General features: G+C 37.8%; 1 protein-coding gene and 1 non-coding gene across 2 annotated transcripts in view; one reads left to right on the forward strand and one right to left on the reverse strand.

The window, feature by feature from the left end:
- The window catches only part of EPM2A (EPM2A glucan phosphatase, laforin), a 67,328-nt gene that overhangs the window by 15,808 nt on the left and 29,939 nt on the right, over positions 1-21,581 (reverse strand). The window lies entirely within an intron of this gene.
- On the forward strand, positions 17,765-17,868 carry LOC115297253. The gene has a single exon (XR_003911356.1). It is a non-coding gene; the product is annotated as a U6 spliceosomal RNA (small nuclear RNA).

Below are 21,581 nucleotides of genomic sequence, written 5' to 3' on the forward strand. Positions count from 1 at the left end.
CAGGCAAGCTAAATGTCAAATGTTACCCAGCGTTCTCCTGAATACTTGCACTCCTTGAGTGGGAAGCACTTAGTACAGTTAGTGAGTAAATACCAAAACAGGTGGCTGGCAAGCAAGATTTGCATACGGACAAAAGAATAGTTTATAGAAAGATACAAACAGCAAATCTTACAAAGTAAGAAATCAGAATCCCAAACTAGAGTCAGTGTATAGAATCACCCTCTATTACTTTAGAAAAAGAGATGTTACTCTATTGTCTCAGAGTGAAATACACTCTTGAAGTGCATTTCAATTTCAACTAATCAGGGAACCCAGGAGACTGAACAGTCAAGGTAAACAGACCCAAGTTGAATTAAACCTTAACATAAATATTTCCCACATCAAGTTTCTAATGGATATAAGCCCTTGAAATATACATCCACACATTATCACACACATATAAACACCATTTGCTGAATCAGATATGTCTAACTTTTTGATAACATAATTAATTCTTCCTCTTAAAGTGCCAGAAGTCAGAGTCCATATTTAAAAAATGAATATAGTTTCTGATGTTTTAAAGCAAGATGTGCTGAACCTAGGAGATAGATCACTAAAGATAAATTCTGAAAGCAAGTACTGTGCTGAAGAATAGACAATTAAGGTTATAAAGTAAGAGGTACTGAGCCATTACATGAGATGTGGAATCAAAAGATGAAGCTGGTTGGAAACACACAGATCAGTGGATCCTGCTTCCTCGGACAGCTAGCGTGCCCTCTCTATGCATCCTATTGTAGCTTGTTGTCTCTAATAATAGGTGATATACTGCTAGTTACCTGATACACTGGAGGCAATAAGATGCATGACATACTTTCTAAATTGTAATTAGATTTTTACTTATCCGTTCAAAAGACAATGGTGTGACACTGTTAAAAATCAATTTTTACTCATCTCCTCTTACTTTTCATCTTCCTTGGGCATCAGTGATACTTGAAACAATTTTAAAAATCAGAATTTTTTAAGGTAAAAAGAAACTTGTTGAAATACAGGATTTAGGGAATAAAAATCAATGTAAGACATCCCAAACTTCAAAGATATAATAATGAAATAAAATAACATATAGCTCATAATTATAAATTACATTGTAAAACTTCCAGAGACTTACCTTATGAAGAGCTCACTATTGATCATGAGCTATATAAGATTTCTGGCAGCCCCACTATAAATTATTTGGAAAGGCCAGGGGAAGCCATTGCACCAACTGGGTACTGACTCTGAGTCAACCCAGAGATTCCCAAACATGACTTTGTACTCAAGTCACATGAGTTTTTATAAAACCTTGGATTACCAAGATCTGAGTCATGACAAGTATTTAATATAGTTATATTCACTAAGAATAAACCTTTGCAGAAAAAAAGTTTTATTAATTTGAGTCTTGACTATTGCCACCATTATTGAACAAAATTGTATTTAAATAAAATCCATCCTATTAATATTACAGCTTAACTAAAGACCAGAGGTAGGGGAGCAGGGGGATGGATAGATGGCTGACATTCTGGAACCTTACTTTGTTGGACTGCAAATCAAAATCAATTTCATTCATTTGGGTGAATGCGGATCTGTGGTTCCAGGTAATCACATCACAAACCTACACCGTTCACTCCACCTGTCAGGCTGTGGCCTGTGTTACAACAGCCACTGAAGCGTATGACTGGATCAGTGCCCACTTGCTCCATCTCAGCTGTCAGTCAAAAAAAGCCTTACTGGCAGTAACAAGTACATCAGACAGAATGAGCATCCAAGCACTTTGCAAAAAAACACCACCAGGTATTGACAGGAGGAAGGGGCATAGGATAAACAGAAGAGATCAGCACAAAAAAAAAGAAAAAGAAAGAAAGAAAGAAAAGAAAAAGAAAAAAAAGCCAATTATGTAGACACCACATCACAAGTTCCATCACTAATGGCCTTGAGAAATGGCAGAATAACCTTTTCCTGAAGGTGAAAATTAGCATTATATCTTGTCCATAAGAAAAAGAATGTTAGGAAACACGGAAACGATGGAATCAATGGATGAACACAGGATCTGTTCGTTCCTTATCACACCAAGAGACCACCGCTGCTGAAGGCAGTGCCCCTCTTCCGAGCCACACAAATACAACACCATTTCAAAGAGGAAGAAAATGGATTTTGCTGAGGCTCTTTATAAAACCCAGCTAAGGACTTAGAAGGAAAAAAAAAAAAAGATTAGCACATTTCCTAAGTTGGATAATTTTGCTGCATTTACCTTATTTAATATTTTATGGGCAATTCAATGTTAAATTAAAATGTGGTCTGGCTTTTAAATTATGGTTGGGGGGGAAAATGTCTATCAGTCCTATCATTTAGACCTCATTAGTGGGAAAGCAAAAGAAATGTTAAAATCAACCTCCAGTAAGCCCCAAGCTTCATTAGCACATGTAACACCTGCTGAAAATCCGCCCTCTGTGCCAACTGCCATGTTATTAATACCAAACTTCTACCCCAAAGAGGGAGCTTCTAACAGACTCCAGTTAAGGCTCAATGACTGCACAAAGACAAATTTCAATTTAGAGAGTGATACTAATTCATTTCTTTATTAAAAATAGTTTTACTATAGTTTGCCTGTAGGTTATAGACTATAGTATGTAAAGATCACATGCTAATTTCTACAGGTAGGTAGTTTCTTAGTTGTTGTTTTGTTTTTGTTTTTGGATGTGCTAGGTAGTTAATAGCCACACAAAGCAAATATTTATGACATAAGTTTTTATTTTCCATATTTAAAATGCCATGTAATTAATTATTAAGGTCTGTTAGGGGTTGAATTGTGTTTCCCCCAAATTTCTGTTTTGACGTGCTAACCCCCAGCACCTCTTCCTACTTGGAGGTAGATTCTCTACAGCGGTAATCAAGTTAAAGTGAAGCCATTTGGGTGGGCTCTACTCCAACAAGACTGTTGTTCATAAAAGAAGGGGAAATTTGGGCACAGACACATACAGAGAGAAATGATGTGAAGATAAGACAGAGAGGCCTGGACCACAGCCTTCCCTGGCAGCCCTCAGGATGAGTCAACCCTGTAGATACAGGATCCTGACCTTTAGCCTCCAGAACTGAGATAGTAATTTTCTGTTGTTTAAAAGCTACCCAGGGCGCCTGGGTGGCTCAGTCGGTTAAGCCTCCGGCTGTGGCTCAGGTCAGATCTCACGTTTGTGGGTTCGAGCCCTGCGTCAGGCTCTGTGCTAACCTCTAGCTCAGAGCCTGGAGCCTGCTTCCAGTTCTGTGTCTCCTTCTCTCCCTGCCCCTCCCCCTCTCATGCTCTGTCTCTCTCTGTATTAAAAATAAATAAAACATTAAAAAAATTCTTTTTTAAATAATAAAAGCTACCCAGTGTGTGGCACTTTGTCAGAGCAGCCCCAGGAAACTAACAAAGTCTGAACATTCAGACTTAAAATAAATATACATTCAATCATCCATAGTCTTCATATATCCATATATCAAGTATACTTAAATGCTTTAATAGATATTTTTCAGCTTTCATCCTGATCTCTGAAAATCTACAATTAACTTTTGATTGTGGCATTCCAACTGTCCTCTTCTACACAATACTACCCATCCTCATTCCTTGATTCATGTCCTTCAGTCCATCCTTTGAGCACCTCTGACTTGGCAGACAAGATCATCAGGCCCCTGGTTGGGCTATTCGGGCTTCCTTCTTTTATATATTCATTCTGTTTGTTTGTTTTATTTTCCAAGAGAGAGAGAGAACATGCATGTACAGGCAAGTGGGGAAGGGGCAGAGGGAGAGAGAGGAGAGAATCTTCAGCTGGCTCTGTGAGCCCAATGCAGGGCTCAATCTCATGACCATGAGATCATAACCTGAGCTAAAATCAAGAGTTGGATGCTTAACCAACCGAGTTGCCCATGTGCCTTGGGCTTCCTTCTTTATCTAATAACTTAATTCTAAAGTTCTGAGATATCCAGTTTTGATAACTACAATAGAGTCTTGGGCCCCTTTGCTTGGCTTTCAGAGATCGGATCTCAATGGAGACTCCCCTGAAATGTTTAAGAGCACAGTCTTCACACTCACAAATTCTTTTCTTAAGTTTTTTTATAGTTTATTTATTTTTTAGACAGAGAGAGACAGAGCACAAATGGGAGAGGGGCAGAGAGAGAGAGAGGGAGATACAGAATCTGAAACAGGCTCCAGGCTCTGAACTGTCAGCATAGAACCTGATGCGGGGCTTGAACCCACGAACCACAAGATCATGACCTGAGCCAAAATTGGATGCTTAACGGACTGAGCCACCCAGGCGCACCAAGACTGTTGAAATTCTTAAAAACTACTTGTCACGTTTGCCCAACACACTCACAAATTCTTAACACTGAATCCAAGAGAGTTTGGCTTTCTGAGTTTTGAGCATTTGCTGCCCTGAAATTTGGTTTATACATCATATCAACAGATTACAGTGGTAAATAAGGCAACTGGCATACTTCACTTTCTTAAAGTCAATCACAAAGTAACACAAAGACGGGGACAAATAACTAGGCTGAGCAGCGTCAGTTGGTTACTGTGATACAAATCTCAACAAAATGTTCTACTAAAATACCCTCTTGGCTATATCCATTGTTAATTTTGTTTCCAATGCTGAGTACTCCTTGAAAGAGTAACATGTCACATTTAATACTTTTTCACATAATGAGCTTGAAAGGATTTGTTTAAAATTAATCACTTGCATAATGAATAAGAAACCACTGAAGATCAAAGAAGTAATTAAAAATTAAACATGTTTTTTGTATTTGTTTTAAAGTCATTCTATTTAACAAATATGTAATGAGGCTTGCTTTTTGCTGGCAACTTTAACAGTCAATTGTGAGCAAGACAGTCAAGGCATACTCTCACTTGAGCCTTTATTCTTTGAGAAAGACAGGCAATAAGCAAATAAATACAGAAAATGTATACAAGAATTTGGAATGTGCTGCTGAGGACATAAACAGGGAGTTAAAATAGAGAATCACAAGAAAGCTAGACACTCAGGAAGGTCCTCCCTGGAAAGGTTAACATTAAAACTGAGACCTGATGTGGGAAAAGGAGTGAGACATTCAACGGTGTTATGGTGAGAGGGAGGCATCCTCTAGGAACTGGGAAAAATCTGGAGACATGGAGGGAGGTGATCAGGAAGGGAGAATGGCATGAATACATTGAGAAGCCCATGCCAGGCCTTCCTGCTGTGCTAGGGAATTGTTAGAACAAAACGAAAGCAATGGAAAAGCAGTGAAGGATTTTTAAGTAGAGGAGTTACATAGACTTATGTTAACAGTTTTTAAAGGTGACTCTAACTCTTATGTGAAAAATGGATTGGCCAGAAGAAAGAGCAGAAGCTCTACCTTCTACAGGAAAGACCTCTTGGATAGGGATGGCTTGGAACACAGACAGAGATAGATGGATTAACTCTCTATGTGCTTTAGTAATGAAACCAGAAGAACCTGCACATTAATTAGATGAAAGAGCTGAGGGCAAGAAAAATTCAAGAATGACTCCAAGTTTACTAATGTGATGTCATAATCTACAGTTGCTTGACCAGGTCTGCCTTCAGTGAAGCCTACAGCTCTCAGCTTGTTTACTATGTATTTTTACAAGTTTCAGGTTAGCCGACATTTTCTATACCAGGCCTCATGCTAATGGCATCCACAAGCCTAAAAGCCTGATGATATCAAACTAATCACACTTCCTTTCAGGGTTTCACTCAAATCTTTATTTCCATTATAAAGGGTTGTTGTTGATGTAAGAACTTTGTACACAGAATAAGTTGACTATCAATGAGATTTAACTAATGTGAAGGAAATAGTCATGTAGACAAAGTAGTACACAGGAAACTGATGTATTTATTGAATTAATTCACTGAGGATTCCTTCTCTTCAAGATTTTATTTTTAAGTTATCTTCACACCCAATCTTATAGCGCTCAAACTTACAACCCCAAGATCAAGAGTCACATGCTTTACTGACTGAGCCAGGCAGGCGCCTCTCATTATAATTTTCTTCACAAAAAAAATTTTTTTTAAATAAATAAAAAAAGGTGGGAGAGTTTTAGGATTATTATTCATCTAGACCAGTGCTTCTCAAATATTAATGTGGAGACAAATCACCTAGAGATCATCTTAAGATGCAGAGAGCGATTCAGTAACGTCTGGGTTAGAGCGTAATACTCTGCATCTTCACGGACTCCCCTGAAGTACCAAGGCTGCTGGCCCGTAGAACACACTTTGAGGGGCGCCTTGGGGGCTCAGTCGGTTAAGCCTCCGGCTTCAGCTCGGGTCATGATCTCACAGTTCGTGGGTTTGAGCCCCGCGTCAGGCTCTGTGCTGACAGCTAGCTCAGAGCCTGGAGCCTCTTTTTGATTCTGTATTTCCCTCTCTCTCTCTCTGACCCTCCCCTGCTTGTGCTGTCTCTCTCTGCCTCTCAAAAATAAATTAAAAAACAGAAAAAAAATTAAAAAAAAAAGAACACACTTTGAGTAGTCAGGAGTACTCTAATAGTGGTGTTGACTCTAAAACGATTATTATTTCATTAGACATCACAACAGTTCACTGCATTTCAGTACTCAGTACTCAGTATGTGGGCACTCTGTTGAGTAAAAGAAGTAAGATTCTTCTGCTAGACTAGCAAACAGAAATACAAGCATTTTATCTCTATTACTGATACTGATATTAGAGGCCTAATATCAACCATGCAGGGAGGTTGCTATTTTTTTTTTAATTCTCCTATTTACAGAACATTTTAAAATCTTTTTAGCCCTTTTTCTTGATTTTCCAGTAAAGAACCTGCAGGAAGCCAATGACTCTTACATAAGGACCTTGCTTGGCTCTAAGACATTCCTCCCTTCTCCCTTTTTACAGCACTCACTGGCTTCTTGAGAGCGACCTAAAATTCCCTTTTGTGTTATCTTTTGAAAGTGAAATGGAAGAATTTTAACATATAGATGCTGAAAACTGGGGGAAATTCACATTAGACTTGAAACTTATGGGGCACTAAGGGATTAAATGGTGGAAAATTCTAATGCAATTAGTAGTGTGGCAGCCAAGGGTCTTAGAAACTAGATAAAGTTCCAGAAAGACAAGCAATGAACACCTCACCTTTCCTATTTGATGTGAGTTCTTAAGATGGTAAGAACAGAGGAGAGATGTCAAACTATTAATATTCTAATACTGAGACCTACAAAATCCCCAAGAAGCTTCACTTCTTTCATTCAGCCTGGAGTCAGAGCACATGGCATATTTCCCAGTGTGTAGAGAGAAGTCATGAGATCCAATAAATGCTCCTCAGGATGTGCAGATCAAAAAGGCCTCTGTTTTCAGTTACCCACAGGTCCTGAGGCCCCACAGATATGGGAAAAGAGTCCAGGCATCCATGATACTTCATGATACTTCATCTCCTTATGTTATTCCTAACTCTGAAAGGTCTTGGAGAGTCAGACATGCAGTCTAATATAATTCTCGAGGAGGAGAAGTACCAAATATACCCAAACTAAAATTGTCATATTTAAATCGGTAATCTTAAATAACCCTAATCATTATAAGAATGCATTCAGTTACATGGTGTTGTTAGTTGCAGCTAATTTGTAAGACATTCACAATAGAGTTTTATTTAAGATCATCCATTCCACTGAGCAATACTTAGCTTCTATTCATTGAAGTGCTTAATTGGTAGAAATTGGCCTTAATTTTCCATGTTTCATAGCCCAGGACATGGTCATCTCCACCTTGTGCTAAGCAAGCGCTTAGATTTCTTCCAAGACTTTTGATGATATTTAGTCTGCATTCACAACTGGACTTAAGTGTGCGGAGAAATGTTTGGATCCCAAACTTTTGAAATAGATCTGAAATCTAAAGCATGTGTCCCTTAAACAACATGGACCACCCATAGGCTCCTATTAAAAATATTCAGCCTAGTGTCAGAGAGCCAATTCCTATCAAGTCCCATCTAGCACAACTGAGATTCACAGAGACACTTTCATGTATTTCTATCTCAGTTCTATCTCTGTTCCAGACCACGTCCCTCGCTAGTCCCATGTATTCTGTTAATCACTTCCATTACCACGCATACTCTCAGTTTATTATTACTATGCTTCTGTCTCCTTCACAAACTCTGTATCTTCTACAAGCCTTTTAAAGTGTAAATGTTTCTCAGAGTTCCAAAATGTAAGTCATCTCCATGATATACAGGGCCATCTATAACTGCCATCTACATGCTGGTAAATTCCAAAACCATTTCCTCCAGCTCAGACCTCAACGCTCTGCTGGAATTCTCCAGTCAATGTCTCTTAAGTGTCAACTGAACTCGTCTTCACCATCCTTCACTTTTTGCTTCCTACCCACAAGTCCAATTTTCCTCTGTTGTTCTTGATCTCTGTAAATTATCCCACAGCTGCCCAGTCATCTAAGCCAGGTAACTTAACTCAAATCTTCTCTCTTCCCCTTTTTATAGTCATTAATCCATATAAGTCAATCTCTTAAACAACTGTGGAATCTTTCCCCTATTCTACATTATCATTGCTTCCCTTCAGATCTTCAACACTTAAGACGTGAATTACACAGTGGCACCTGGGTGGCTCAGTCAGTTGAGCATCTGGCTTCGGCTCCGGTCATGATCTCAAGGTTCGTGGGTCCGAGTCCCATGTCGGGCTCTGTGCTGACAGTTAGCTCAGAGCCTGGAGCTTGCTTCAGATTCTGTGTCTCCCTCTCTCTCTCTGACCCTCCCCTGCTCATGTTCTCTCTCTCTTTCAAAAATAAATAATAAAACATTAAAAATTTTTTAAAAAGAAGTGATTTACACAAACAGCCTCCTAGGTGACCTCCCAGTCTGTTCCTTCCTCACTGTACCTAGAATAATCTTTCTAAAACACAAAACTGATCATGTGACTTCCCTGCCTAAAATAGGGACGTGACTACCATCACTTTCATACAGTCTATACGTCTTTGGCCTGATCTTTGGAATCCCACACAAATCTCTGATTCCACATCCCCATGTGAACTCCACCCTCCAATTTAGGAGAGACATTTGTAAATTTCCTGAACACTCAGTACCCTTCCCTGCTGCTTAACCTGCTGTTCTTCCTCTGGAAATGCATTTTCACTGCTCATCTTACGCCTATTCAGTCTTCTCTGATCTCCCATGGTCTCACCTAGGTCCTCCTTCTTTGTTTCCCCATAACATAAACAATCACACACCTTTATTTTGAGCTCTGCGCTCTCTCACTCTGAGATGTTGTCTTTACTGAGCATCTTCTCCTCTGTAGTATAAGCTGCTTGAGAACATGAATGATCTTATGATGCCATATTCCCATAACTGAACAGTGTATCCAGAACATTGTAGGCACTTGAAGCAAATAGGTGACTGAACGAATAAATGAAAAGGCAATGAACAACTATAGAAATGTCTACTTATTCGTGATATTTGGTTCACTCAACTATATGAGGATTCATTCAACTATCATAAACTGAACAGCCTTTCTATGACTTGCAAAACTGTGGTAAAGGTATTTTCAACTGTGTTATCCCAAAGACATATGTATTAAATTTTTGGTTGAAATTAGTCCAAAAATACCAATCTTCTCTGCAAGTGTGAAAGCTCCTTTTATCCAGAATATAAAACTATGTCCTTAGGATGTTCACTTTTTTGCCTTAACTGCCAGAAAACTTAAAGATAAGTTTAATGTTTGATTGTATTTATTAGACCATCTCAAGTCCTGATCATTTCAAATCCATTTGATCTCACAGATGGTCATTGTTATGCTAAAATACTCTAATATACTGCATTCTTTTCTGAAGTCTTCTATCATAAATGATTATAATATTTTCAAGTTGCTGAAGAACAGTGGCACAACCTAATCCTCCAAAATACACGTTTCTTCTACCATAAGTCCCAGGCATTAAACAACCACATAAAAGGTAGAGATCAGCCTCTATTTGAGCCATACTGAGCTGCAGCAACCTATCAAAGTCTGTCCGGTTCTGCAGCTATGCATGTCAATGCAAAGGCCCCACTCACATAAAACTGATTGAATATTATACCCACCAGCAATCTATCTGCAATAATAAAGTTCCACTCATGCTTGGAATGTGGTCACATTTTTATTAATTATAACCATGGTCCACATAAGTTTTATTTCAGTCCATGTAATATTTTAAATGTTAGCTGTTAATGTAGGTGTACAATTTAGCAGACAATAACACATGTGACTCCAGACCAGTGATTCGCAGCCCTGGATACAGACATCTTTAGAAATACTTAAGCCAGATCCTCAATCAAAACAGAATTTCTAAAGCAGTGGAGTGGGGCTCAGCATCATTTTTTCCAAGCACCCCAAGTGATTCTGATGTGCACTGAGTCTTGGGAACACCGATTTAGAGCCTGAGAGTGAAATGAGAGTTGGTGATGAAGATCGGTCATCTTCCCCTTGATAGAGGATTGCCTATCCCATTTTTTTAAGTGAAAATAATTCTACCTTTAAAGAAATCAAACTGTACATTCACCCCACTGAAATGGAACTGGTTATAAAAAACTGAATTAGACAAAGGAAATTAGTGGTGATAATGTTTTTAAAAGGATTTTTCTCTTTATAAAGGGTTAATTTAAGCATTTCTTCAAATGAAGGGCAGTGATTTAATTGATCTGTAGACTTATCTCAGTTCTTAATTATGCTTGTGACCCTCGAGGAGTCACTGGATCTCTCTAGACCTCACTGAGAGAACTGGATAAAAGAAGGACCTTCCCAGCTCACACGGTATTGCACACACATGTCCACATGTTAGTGGAGGAAAGGGTGGCCCAGGCCACAGACCCTGGAGCCAGGCTGCCTAACTTTGAATCCCAGCTGCACTCATCATGGTACCTTTGGCAGATTACTAACCTTCCAGTGCCTCAGCTTCATTGACTATAACACGGCGTTAACAATACCCTACATCTCACAGGGAGATTAAATGAAATAATATACGTACGAGCGTTTAGAACAGTTCCAGCACACAGTAAGCACTATTAGAGCATTAGCTATCATTCCTATTACTAATGTTACACTCTTGAAAAAAGTCAGGGCCTTTAGTATATTAATGCATTTGAGTCCCTCTAAGAAGGGGAAAAATCATACAGCGTTTCAAAAATATATTTGACCATTTACCCTTTGTTTGCAGGGGCACTCCATGGAGCACCTTTTCAGGAAAGCTATATTATGTGATGATGGTTGTGTCACTTTAAAGTTTTGATTCACCTCTCTGTCTTGGAGACCCAGAAAACTATGGCCCATGGACCAAACCCAGCTCATCACCTGTTTTTGTAAATAAAGTTTTAATGGAACACTGTCATGTTTGATTACATATTGTCTCTATCTATTTTCACATTACAACAAAGAGCTAAGTACCTGCAACAGAAACCATATAACCTAGCAAGCCTAAAATAGATACTGCCCAACCCTTTACAGAAAAGCTTGCTGATCCCTGTCTTACATATGTGATATTTGGGGAACCCTATAACTCTACCCAGGGTAACTTAATCATCAAACAAATTTTATTTTACGAATGGGCATTTCTAGTCCGTCAATGTGCTTGGCTGATAGAATGAAAGAAACACTCATCAATGTGTGATGAAAAGAGACAATGGGAGGCTCTCCATAATTGGCTGGAAAGGGTAAACACGAGGAGGAGCTGCTGATGGGAACAAACAGAAGGCAATTAGGAAAAGAGAAGGTGACCTGAAGGTCTTGGCCCTGGTTGAAAGTGCTCATGTATAATGGGCACTTTCTCTCATCATCTCCCCAAAAGTCTATACACCCTCCTCAAAATATTAGATTTCATTTATAATTACTACTATTAATCAATTACAATCCTAAAAAATGTTTTCCTTATTCTACTTGATTCTTACATATAGGTATTATTATCCTAATTTTATGGATGAATAAACCAAGCCATGCAAAGTTTAATCAACTTCTGCACATCTAATCAACGGTTGAGCTTGTAGTCACACCAGGTTTTTTTGGTCTCAGATTTTCCATCATGACTCAACTGAAGATTTTCAATTCTAGAACTTAAGCGAAGAGAAATGCTATCTAAAATTCTGATGACCAGGATTTCTTAGGCATGATGCTAGATAATTGTGTATCATTGGGCAAAGCTTTACTACTTCTACCCATACTTATAATCTGTCGCTCTCCACAAGTTTGTCTCTTGGGTGAGGGTGGGGAACAATGGAAGATGAAGGGGCCAGGTGATATAAAGCATCTGCCTACATCCTGCATAGACAGCAATGCTGATAAAATTTATCTTACCAAGAAAGATAAAGAAGGGGATTCATTCAATATGAATAAAAACACAGGAAGCTATTAAGGAACAGACTAAAAAATGCACTGTTTGAAATGGCAGCTGCAAACCTTATCTTTTATATTCCACTGCTACAAAAACTAGCCAGCTTTTCTTAGCCAAATGTGAATTAGAAGAAACATAATTTAGTGTTTAGAAAATATGCCTAATTTTCCACCAAAGCTATACAATTTGTCTTGCAGTAAGGAATTCAACATCAGCTTTTTAAAATGATGGTGATTAAGTAGACTACAATATACTTCCAGTGTTCTGTTCTTTTCATTATTTGTGGCACCCTGATGAAGAGTAATTATGCTTGGGCGAATTTTCCTCTTAGATGTAATTTGGACCACTTATCTGAGATTCTCAGAAGGGAGCTGAGTTGACAACTAAAAGAGAACACCTGTTTCCATCAATGTAAAGGAAGCTTTCCCGAGAGCCCTCACCTCTGCCTAGCAACGCATAGCATGTCTGCAGTGAGAAATAGTGAGTGAGTATTAATGAATTGCCTTCTCTGTCCAGCAAACACAATCAGGAATTAAGTGGTGTATTTTTTATGTTTACACAAGGAAAGGAAGGAGAATGGTCATGAATATAAAATAACAAAAAGAGAAGAGGGAGTATGGCACTGATCGAGAACCCAAAGCAATATTGATGCTCATGCTAGTGACCAACACACCTGCCATTGTATGCCCCCCTCAGATACTCAGAGCTTTTTAAAAAACTTTCATAATTTGGGGTTCTGTTATTTTACTAAATAAGTCAAGGGGATCTGCATAAAATGTTGGTGAATGTTTTATTGTTTCCAACACAAACCATGGATGTGAAAATTCTATCCATTCTCTTCTCATTGATATAAAAAGTAGTCAGCTGGTGTGATACTTATGGTGCACAAAAGGAGGATGGTCCCATGGCCATTTATTGAAACACTAAATAATTCTACTTTCTGACTAGGACCCATGAAGCTTCAAATATACTTTTAAGAGGCTCTGTTTCTTTTATGATCTATAAAAAGCTATAGTGTTATTACGTTGGCTTTTCCAAAGTGTTTTAGCAAACATCAGAAATCACATACACAAATACAACCATTTGACCTATCACATTCTTGAGATAAATATCAACAAGTAAAATTAGTCCAGTACTAAAGATCTAAAACACAATTTAAGTGGATCCATTGAAAATCAGTTAATGGACTTAAAAAAAATTGTTTTCCTCTACCTTCTATTTTACCATCCTTGTTTCTTTTTAATGGGAACCTAATTTTCTAATGGAAACTACTGAAGAGAAATGTTGCAGCCAATCATTTTGGTTGTTTATCTTTGTAATACACTGGGAATGTTTTCACTCTGTCAGTGTTTTTAAGTATTTGCATACCCAAAAAATGAATAATCCAATGAAGAAATGGGCAGAAGACATGAACAGACACTTCTCCAAAGAGGATATCCAGATGGGCAACAGGCACATGAAACGATGTTCAGCATCACTCATCATAAGGGGAATACAAATCAAAACCACACTGAGATACCACCTCACACCAGTCAGAGTGGCTAAAATGAACAAATTAACAGACTATAGATGCTGGCGAGGATGTGGAGAAGCAGGCACCCTCCTACACTGTTGGTGGGAATGTAAACTGGTGCAGCCGCTCTGGAAAACAGTGTGGAGGTTCCTCAAAAAACTATCGATAGAACTCCCCTATGACCCAGAAATAGCACTGCTAGGGATTTACCCAGAAGGGCTGATGCATAGGAGCACATGTACCCCAATGTTTATAGCGGCACTTTTTACAACAGCCAAATCATGGAAAGAGCCTAAATGTCCATCACCTGATGAGTGGATCAAGAAGATGTGGTATATATATGTACAATGGAGTACTACATGGCAATGAGAAAGAATGAAATCTGGCCATTTGTAGCAAAGTGGATGGACCTTGAGGGTGTCATGCTAAGTGAAATAACTCAGGCAGAGAGGGACAGATACCATATGTTTGCACTCATAGGTCTAACAGGACAAACCTAACAGAGGACCATAGGGAGGGGAAGGGAGAGAGAGAGAGCTGTGGAGAGTGAGGGACACAAATCATGAGAGACTACTGAATACTGAAAATGATCCATGGACTTAAGGGAGAGGGGGAGGGAATGAAGGGGGTGATGGTCATGGTAAGGGGCACTTGTGGGGAGAAGCACTGGGTGTTATATGGAAACTAATTTGACAATAAACTATTATTTAAAAAAAAAAGACTGGGTACCTGAGTTTTAAAAACTTTCCATTGAAAATAATATCCATTAAAAAAACACATAAGTAGACTGCTCAATACATCTTTTTACAAACTGAATATAACCGTACAGCCAATCCAGAAACAACTGCTACAAACCCTAGAAGACTCTCCTCCTTTTCCTTTCTAATCATTACAAGGATAGCCACTAATTTATCATTCAGAATAGGAGAGATAAAAGAGTTTCCCAGACAAAGCTAAAGGAGTTCAGAATCAGCCCTGCCAGAAATGTTAAGGGAGAACTCTCTGAGTGGAAAGAAAAGACTTTAATACGAGTAAGAGTAGGAATCACAAAAGGAGTAAAAATAAGTATATATGTAAAAACCAGGCAAAGAACTCACAAAATAAAAGGATATAAAGTATGATGGCATGTACATAAACTGTGGAGGGGAGAGGAGTAAAGAGTAGGTTCAAACTTAAGCAACCAATCAGTTTACTATGGACTGCTATAGGCGGAAGATATTCTATACAAGCCTAATGGTAACCACAAATCAAAAACCAAAAAGAGACACAAACAAAATAAAAAGAAAGGAATACAAGTATATCACTAAAGAAAGCCCACAAATGGTATAAAAAAAGAGGAAGAGAAGAAAGTATCAGAAAAGAACTATAAAAATAACCACAAAACAAGTAACAAGATAGCAATAAATAAATATCTACCAATAATTACTTTGAATGTAAATGAACTAAATGCTCCAGTTAAAATACATAGGGTGATAGAATGGATTAAAAATAAAAGACTCATCTAGCGGCACCTGGGTGCTCAGTTGGTTAAGCATCTGACTTTGGCTCAGGTCATGATCTCATGGTTCATGAATTTAAACCCTGCATCATCTGTGCACTGATGGTTCAGAGTTTGCTTGGGATTCTCTCTCCCCCTTTCTCCACTTATTCTCCACTCTCTCTCTCTCTCTCTCTCTCAAAATAAAAAAATATTTAAAAACAAAGACTCATCTATATGCTGCCTATAAAAGATTCATTTTAGACCTAAAAACATATGCAGATTTAAAGTGAGGGGATGAAGAAACATTAATCATGCAAATGCATGTCAAAACAAAGCCAGAGTAGCAATACTTATATCAGACAAAATAGACTTTTAAACAAAGACTATAATCAACAAAGAAGGACACCATAAAATAATAAAAGGAACAATCCAACAAGAAGATATAGCAATTGTAAATATTTATCAAAGTCATACCATGCATCTTTTCTGACCACAATGGTATGAAACTCAAAATCAACCACAATAAAAAATCTAGAAAGAGCAAAAAATACTTGGAGTGTAAATAACATCCTCCTAGACAGTAAACAAGTTAACCAATAAATCAAAGAGGAAATGAAAAATACATGGAAACAAATGAAAATGAAAACACAGTAGTCCAAAATATTTGAGATGCAGCCAATGTGGTTCTAAGAGGGAAGTTTATAGCAATACAGGCTTACATCAAGAAGCCAGAAAAATGTCAAACAATCTAACCTTACACCTAAAGGAGAAGGAAAGGAAATACACATAAAATCCCAATCCAGTGGAAGAAAGGAATAATAAAAATTAAAGCAGAAATAAATGATATAGAAACTGAAAAAAAAAAACCCACAACAAAACAGATCAATGAAACGGAGAGCTGGTCTTTGAAAAAAAAATCAACAAAATTAATAAACTTCTAACCACGTGCATCAAAAAACATAAAAGAGAGAGGACACAAACAAAATCACATACGAAAGAGGAGAAATAACATAGATATAGAAATTATCATGAAACGTTATGAAAAACTACATGCCAACAGGTTGGACAACCTAAAATAAATGGATAAATTCCTGTAAATATGTAACTTATCAAAACTGAAGCAATAAGAAATAGAACATGTAAACATATCAATTACCAATAATGAAATTGAATTAGTGATCAAAAAACTTTTCAACAAACAAAATTCCAGGAGAAAATGGTTACAGAGGTAAATTCTACCAAATTCTTCCAAAAAGTAGAAGGAAAACTTCCAAATGCATTCTATGAGGCCAGCATTACTCTGAGTTCAAAGTCATACAAAAACACAACAACAAAAAAAAAGAACTGCTAGACAATATCTCTGATAAACACAGATGCAAAAATCCTCAAGAAAACATTAGAAACCAAATCCAACAATAAATTCAAAAAATCATTCACCATGATCAAGTGGGTTTATTTGTGGGATGCAAGGGTAGTTCAATATTCACAAATCAATCAAAGTGATATATCACATAAATAAGATAAAGGAAAAAAACATATGATCATTTCAATAGATGCAGAGAAAGCATTTGACAAAGTACAACATCCGTTCATGATCAAAACCCTCAACAAAGTAGATTTAGAGGGACCATACTTCAACATAATAAAGGCTGTATATGAAACACCTACAGCTAACATCATACTCAATGATTTAAAAAAAATAAAAAATGGTCAAGAACAAAACAAGGATATCTACTCTCACCATTTTTATTCAACATAGTATTAGAAGTCCTAGCCACAGTAATCAGAAAAGATAAAGATAAAAGGCATCCAAATTAGTAAGAAATAAGTAAAACTTTCACTTATTATAGATGATGTGATACTTTATGTAGAAAACACTAAAGATTCCACCCTAAAACTGCTAGAACTGATAAGCAAATTCAATAAACTCAAAGGATACAAAATCTATATATAGAAATCTATTGTATCTTAATAATGAAGTAGAAAAAAGAGAAATTAAGAAATCAATCCCAGGGCACCTGGGTGGCTTAGTTGGTTGAACTTCAAACTTCGGCTCAGGTCATGATCTCACAATTCATGGGTTCAAGCCCCACATCAGGCTCTGTGCTGACAGCTCAGAGCCTAAATAAAGCCTGCTTCAGATTCTGTGTCTCACTCTCTCTCTTTACCCCTCCCCTGATCACACTGTCTCTGTCTCTCAAATACAAATAAATGCTAAAAAACATTTTTAAAGAAATCAATCCCATTTACAATAGCACCAAAAATAATAAAATTCCTAAGAATAAACTTAACCAAAGAGGTGAAAGACCTGTACTCTGAAACTATAAAACACTGATGAAAGAAATTGAAGATGATACAAAGACACAAAAAGGAATTCCCTGGTTAAGGACAGGAAGTACAAGTACTATTAAAAATGTCTATGCTGTGCTCGCTTTGGCAGCACATATACTAAACTTGGAACCATACAGAGATTAGCATGGCCCCTATGCAAGAATGACACACAAATTTGTGAAGCGCTCCATATTTTTACGGAGGAGGGGACTTGGGATGAGCACTGGGCATTACATGGAAACCAACTGGACAATGAACTATAAAAAAAATTAATAAAAATAATAAATAAAATACCACCAAAAAAATAAAAGTCTATGCTACCAAAGCAATCTACACATTTAATGAAATCTCTACCAAAATAGAAACAGCTTCTTTCACAGAATGAGAACAAACAACCCTAAAATTTGTATGGAGCCACAAAACACCCTGCATGGCCAAAGTAATCTTGAAAAAGAAAAACAAAGCTGGAGGTACCACAATTCCAGACTGGAAGTTATATTACAAAGCTATTGTCATCAAAAGGGTATGGTACTGTCACAGAAACAGACACATATATCAGTAGAACAGGAGAGAGAGCCCAGAAATAAACCCATAATTATATAGTCAATTAATCTTTGACAAAGGAGGCAAGAACATGCAATGGGAAAAAGATAGTCTGTTCATTAGGAAAACTGGACAGTTCCATGAAAAATAATTAAACTGGACCACTTTCTTATATCACACACAAAAAATAAACTCAAAGTGGACTAAGAACCTAAACCACCTGAAACCATAAAAATCCTAGAAGAGAGCACAGGAAGTAGTTTCTCTGATATCAGCCATAACATCTTTCTAGGTATGTTCCCTGAGGCAAAGGAAATGAAAGCAAAAGTAAACTATTGTGGCTATGTCAGAATAAAAAATTTCTTCACAGCAAAGGAAACATCAAAAAAACTAAAGGACAACTTACTAAATGAAAGAGTTATTTGCAAATGACATATCCAACAAAGGACTAATCTCCAAAATATTTAAAGAGCTTATACAACTCACTTAACACCAAAAAACCCCAAATAGTCCAATTTTTAAATGGGCAAAAGACAGAACATACATTTCTCCAAAGAAGAGATGGACAACAGACACATGAAAAGAGCTTCAACATTACTTGTCATCAGGGAAATGTAAATCAAAACAACAATGAAATATTACGTCACAACTGTCAGAACAGATAAAGTCAAAAATGCAAAAAACAAGAAGTGTTGGTGAGGATCTGGGAAAAAAGGAACCCTCGTGCACTGTTGGTAGAAATGCAGACTGATGCAGCCACTGTGGAAGACAGTACGGAGTATCCTCAAAAAGTTAAAAATAGAACCCCCATGGGGTGCCTGGGTGGCTCAGTCGGCTAAGCCTCCCACTTAGGCTCAGATCATGATCTCACATTCGTGGGTTCAAGCCCCGCATTGGGCTCTGTGCTGACAGCTCAGAGCCTGAAACCTGCTTCCGATTCTGTGTCTCTTTCTCTCTCTGCCCCTCACCCGCACGTGTTCTGTCTCTCTGTCTCAAAAATAAAAAAACATTAAAAAAATAGAACCCCCTTATGCACTACTGGGCATTTATACTAAGAATATGAAAACACTAGTTCAAAGGGTGGCTGGGCAGCTCAGTCAGTTAAGTGTCCAATTCTTGGTTTTGGCTCAGGTCATGATCCCATGGTTTCGTAAGTTTGAGGCCTGCATCGGGCTCTGTGCTGACAGCATGTAGCCGGCTTGGGATTCATTCTCTCTCTCTCACTCACTCTCTCTCTCTCTCTCTGCTTTTCCCCCACTCATGCTGTCTCTGTCTCTCTCAAAAATAAATAAACTTAAAAAAAACTAATTCAAAAGGCTACATGCACCTCTACGTTTACTGCAGCCAAATTAGGGAAGTAGCCCAAGTGTCCATCAATAAATAAATGGATAAAGAAGATGTGGTGTGTAGACACACACACACACACACGCACACACACACACACACACACACACATATGTATAATGGAATATTATTCAGCCATAAAAAGAATGAAATTTTGCCATTTGCAACACACTGATGGATCTAGAGAATATAATGCTAAGCAAAATAAGCTAGAGAAACAAATAACATACGATTTGACTCATATGTAGAATTTAAGAAACAAAGCAAATGAACAAAGGGAAAGAGACACAAACCAAAAAGACTCTTAAAAATACAGAACAGATAATTACCAGAGGGAAACTGGGTTGGTGGGGGGGACGGATGAAATGGGGGAAGAGGATTAGGAGCACATTTATCTTGATGAGCACTGAACTATGGAATCACTACCTTGTACGCCAGTCACTAATACAATACTGCATGCTAACTACACTGGAGCTAAACTTTTTTTTTTTTTTAAGGTTTTTAGAGCTGCCTGGCTGGCCCAGTCAGTAGAGCATGCAACTCTTGATCTCAGGTTGTAAGTTCAAGACCCATGTTGGGAGGAGAGACTTAAAAATAAAATATTTTTAAAAATTTCTTTTAGGAATAACCACCATTTGAACTTTAAAAAATTTTTTTTCAATGTTTCTTCATTTCTGAGAGAAAGAGAGAGCCCAAGTGAGGGAGGAGCAGGGAAAGAGAGAGAAGGAGACACAGAATCTGAAGCAGTCTCCAGGCTCTGAGCTGTCAGCATAGAGCCCAATGTGGGGCTGAAACTCACGAACCATGAAATCACGACCTGAGCTGAAGTCAGAGGCTTAACTGACTGAGCCACTCAGGCACCCCACTATTTGGACTTTTAACACATAGATGACTTTTGCCTATTTTGGGGGCTCATGAACTTCTATTATCTTGCTTAATCTACAAGCAGAAAGAGAGGAAAGAAGACATACGGCAATTCGTATAATGTCATGCAGCTCTGGAAGAGTGAAATTGAGACTTCTCATCTAAGAGTTTCCACAGGACTGCCTATTGTCTCTAAAAGCTTCCTAAAAACCAGTGGAGAGTGAAATCCATATGAGAAGCATAGCCTTTTTGTACATTAATTACTATTTTAAATACAGGAATTAAAGGTTATTCTCTCTTGACGTCTTTATTCAAACTAGCCTTTTGATATTGTTTGAACTAATCTCTGGGCATTCATCATCTAGGAAGAAAGATTACATATGGGAAAAGGAAGTAAGATATATATGACACTCAGTCTTTCAGCTCAAGTCACAGTGCTCAACTTCCATTGGTTCTGTATTAGTCTCTAGTCCTCAGAGAAACAGAAACAGAACTAACTACATATGTGCAGAAAATCAGATTTATTCCATGGTATTGGCTCAAGCGACTAGAGACTGGCAAGACCAAAATCTGCAGGGCAGGTCAGCAGGCTGGAGAACCAAAGAACAGCCGATACTGCAATTAAAATCCAAAGATCACCTGCTGGCAGAATTCCCTCTTCTGGAAAGGTCAGTCTTATTCTATTAAGTCCTTCAACTGATTGGAATAGGCCCACCCACATTATGGAGGGTAATATACTTTACTCAAAGTCCACTTATTTAAATGTTAATCCTATCTAAGAAATACCTTCACAGAAACATCTAGAATAATGTTTGACCAGATGTCTGCATACTGTGGCCCAACCAAGTGGACACATAATGTTAACAATCACAGATATGTATCACATGCTGCCTCTAGAAGCAAGTCTACTCTTCCTCTAACTTGTTTAATTTGTACATTGTTACTAATATGTTCAGGCATTTCATGCCTTACCATTTCAAATGGACAGTGAGTTCTAAAAAGTCAGGGAGCTGTTCCTGCATTTCTTTGGTCTTCCACTGTCCTGATCCCAGAACTCATTATATTTGTTGATCAAATGATGTGTTTTTAAACTGTCAATTTTACCATTTTCTGCACAGGCCATACAATTCTAATATTGCATAAAAGCACAGACAAGTAG

Source organism: Suricata suricatta, chromosome 7, assembly GCF_006229205.1.
Source record: "Suricata suricatta isolate VVHF042 chromosome 7, meerkat_22Aug2017_6uvM2_HiC, whole genome shotgun sequence".
Classification (NCBI taxonomy): Eukaryota; Metazoa; Chordata; class Mammalia; order Carnivora; family Herpestidae; genus Suricata; species Suricata suricatta.